Consider the following 3892-nt stretch of genomic DNA (forward strand, 5'->3'; position numbering starts at 1 on the left):
GTGATATTTTCTTGAAAACTTGTTTCCCAGCTTTTTACTTTTAGCCCATGGGTGCTTTGATTGTTCAGACATGTTTCTTGCAGGCAGCAGAATGTTGGGTTCAGTTTTCAAATTCATCTTCCTATTCTGTGCATCTGAATTGGCACATTTAGTCCATTGACATTGAGAGAGATTGTTGTTTTGGGGATTTGTGCTCTCTTTATGTAGAATTTTTAAATTTGTGGGGATTGTCTTAGCTTAAAGTATACCTGTTAATTCTTCTTGCAACAAAAATATGGAATGCTTTACAAGTTTGCATGTCATCTCTGTGCAAGGACCATGCTCATCATTGTATCATTTCAATTTTTGTATATGTGTTATCAAACCTATTAGGAGTTAATTTTTCCATATTTTTCTCTTCTTATTACTTTGAGTGTTGTCCTTCCTCACTCCTATGGCAGACAATGATTCCTAATCAAGGAATGTATTTCAAAGCAGCATGAATAAATAGATTTAGAACATTAATGTCCCAGAAATAAAAATATGGTTTTTATTATATTATCGTTTACCATACTCTAGGCATCAGTTTTACAAAATAATTCTTTTGGTAGATGGTATATGAGTTTGTTTAATGTTGTTCCCTGAATCCTTCATTAAGAACATTAAAATAGAGCCTTTTGCTGTTCTCACCTCAGTCCTGTGTACATCTCCAGGAAAAGGTGGATGATGTTGTCTGCACTTTCACCACCTTGAATGTATGTAGGATTTTTCTCCTGAAGGATGAGGTGAGGATCATATTGATGATTTCATTCCACCTTATTACAAGTTCAACTTGAATGGAAGGTGAGACTCATGAGGCTCCTATAAAGGACAGAACAAAGGGTCTCAGTGAAGTTTAATGGCCAACTCACATTAACAACATAGATGACTCAAAGTAACCTGTGTGCATCTTTGTGTGTAGTGGGTTTCATATCTACTGATAGTGATTCTCAGTCATGACACATGGGCAAAACAGACCTGTAATTAAAAATCTAGTTCTCTGAGCAGAGTGGGGTCTCTGAGGTGATTGAACAAGTGTGTAGTAAATTATTACTAAGCACATAAGTATTTTGAATGATGTGTACTTTTCGATCTAAAATTAATTTCAAATATATCTAAAACGACAGTGTCCTGACCTCGCACCTGGCTTTCCTCACCAAGGCCCCTTGGAGGTGCCGGGGTGAGTTTCCCTCACCGCCCTGATTAGAGCCCCGGCAGCTGAAGACCTCTGCAACCAGCCATAGGTACGCTTAAAGACCACCCTTCCCAAGCTTGACGGAGCCTCATGCATGAAGGAACTGGAAGAGGAACCCAAATGTGCGGGACCGGGGCATGAGATCTCCATGGCTGCTCAGATCAAGACTGTGCCCCCTCCTTCCAGATCCCCCATCTTCTAATAATTAAGTGCTACAACCACGAACTGCCCCTGGATCCATGTAATGCCATCAATGGCCAACATCCAGAGACTGGATCTTATTTAGAAGACAGCAACTCTGATTGTCCAGTTCTCACTCTCAGAGAACCTGGTAGGCTTCTGCGAGTATCTTGCTCGAATAGCAGAGTCTTTGTTTCTGGTCACTGTTTCTTTTGAGGTACCGAAGCTGCTTAATTTAAGATAGTCCCCTTTGTTTATCTCTGTTTCCAGTTGCTTGGCAAGTGGCGTGTTATATTTGAAGATACCTTTAGCTTCAATGTCGTGGAGGGATTTGCCGACCTTGTCATCATTGAACCTGAGGGATTCTGGTCTGATATTGAGGCCTTTGACCCATTTTTATCTGACTTTTTTGCTTGCTTTTAGGTAGAGGTTTGTGCCCATTTTATTGCATGTAGCAGTCCAGTTTTTCCAGCACCGTTTGTTAAAGAAGTCTTTCTTGCTCCACTTCACATTTCTGCTCCCTTATCAAAGATTAGATGATTATATATTTGAGGGAGTGTGTTAGTATATTCAATCCTTTTCCATTGGTCTGCAGCTCTGCCTTTGTTCCAGTACCATGCTGTTCTCATTATTATCGTTTGTAGTAGAGTTTGAGGTTGGGGAAGGTGATGCCTCCATTGTCTTTTCCCCAAGAATTGCTTTAGCTATTCGTGTGCGTTTGTTGTTCCATGTGAATTTCAGGAGTGCTTGATCAATTTCTTTGAAGAATGTCATGGGTATCTTTATAGGGATCACGTTGAATTTTTACAATGCTTCTTGGAGAATTGCCATTTTGACAATGTTAATTCTCCCATTCCATAAGCAGTATATATATTTCCGTTTCCTCGTGTCTTTTTAATTTCCTGATGTATAGGTCCTTTACCTCTTTAGTTAAGCTGATTCCAGGGTTCTTGATTTTCTGAGGCACGATTGTGAATGGGATTGCTTTTTCATGTCACTTTCTTCTCTCTCATTACTTGCATATAAAAAAGCCATAGACTTTTGGGTATTGAGTTTATAGCCTACAATTTTACTAAAAATGTCTATTGTCTCTGGGAGTTTTTCGTAGAGATTTTAGTATTCTCTGAATATAGTATGATATCTTCTGTGAATAGTGAGAGATTATTTCTAACTTTCATACAAGAAAAACCCTTAATATCTTTTTCTTATCTATTTTCTCTTCCAAGTACTTCCAGTACTACATTGAACAGAAGTGCCAAAATAAATTTTTACTTAGCACTTTCTGTCTGTAAATTTCTATGCTAAGAACGGTGGAATAAACAGTGATATCTTAGTAATTTACAAGTAAATTATGAAGACAGATAATTTAAAAGAATTTCTTTGTATAAATTTCCAAAATGTGTAGCTTTTATTAAATATATTAAGAATAAATTGTAGGTCTTGATTATACCGGGAAGATTATTTTCCTGTTAGAAGTTACCCTTCTAAAATGCAAGAAAGAGACACATTTTGAAAATGTTGATTATTCGTTCATTAATTCAATGAATATTTGTTAGTCTGGTGGTGCAGTGCCTGCAGCAAGTCAACCTGTACCCTCAGGTGAGTACATCAACAGTCTGATGATGTCTTCATGCTTCCTGATAACCTCAAATGGCCACTGTGCCTCTGGCTGGCTCCCAACAACTCAGGACTATGTTTTCCGAGAAATTAAACTCCCAAAAGATATGTGGGAGCCATGTTCACAAACCACCCCTGGCTCAGCTATACAAGCTAATGCATTGGTCTTGTTTCAGAGACCCATAGACAAATCTGGAACATATCAACAGCCACAGTTAACCTTGGACCTGCAAAAGGCTGAAGACACTAGGGTAAATCGGAGGGAGGCAGGTTAGTTTGGTGCCCACCCAACCAGAACCCAGTGCAGCCACTTGCTCCCACAATCGAAAATCGCCACCATGCTCTCCTCTGGTTTCCATCGTCTCAGGATGCTTCTCACTGAAATATAACAGCTGAAAATTCGGATATGCGGGTTTTGTGACTGAAATCTCCAGGCTTTCTCTGGGCAGGATGGGCATCCCACCCCCACTGCCCTGTACTTATAGAAGCCTCAGCAGTCATTCCCATACCTCAAAGCTACTCCAGGCTTACCTTCCTGATAAAAATGCTAAATTCCTTGAACAAACATGATGACCTCTTAGTACCTGTAAGAGACCCTTAATGCACAAAATAAACAGGAGACAGAGAGAAAAAATTAAAGAGCCTGCCATACAGACACACTGGGGGTGGGGGTAGGGTGTTGGGGGATGATTTTAGGGAACCAGGAATATTGGTTTTTGGAAATGTACACTAGAGGAGGGACGGATGTTGGATCGATGTATGACTGGAAGCAAATTATGAATAGATTTGCAATGGTCTATCTCACAGATATTGGATAAAACATTAAAAATATATATCCTTCATTTGTACCTCAGAATACTGATGGAAATTTAAAACAGAGCA

The 3892-nt window shown here is 39.3% G+C and overlaps 1 pseudogene; it reads right to left on the reverse strand.

Moving 5' to 3' along the window:
* Positions 1–268: 268 nt before the first annotated feature.
* On the reverse strand, positions 269–365 carry LOC130025825 (uncharacterized; annotated as a pseudogene).
* Positions 366–3892: the final 3527 nt, after the last annotated feature.

Source organism: Sorex fumeus, unplaced genomic scaffold (genome assembly GCF_029834395.1).
Source record: "Sorex fumeus unplaced genomic scaffold, SorFum_2.1 ptg000032l, whole genome shotgun sequence".
Lineage (NCBI taxonomy): Eukaryota > Metazoa > Chordata > Mammalia > Eulipotyphla > Soricidae > Sorex > Sorex fumeus.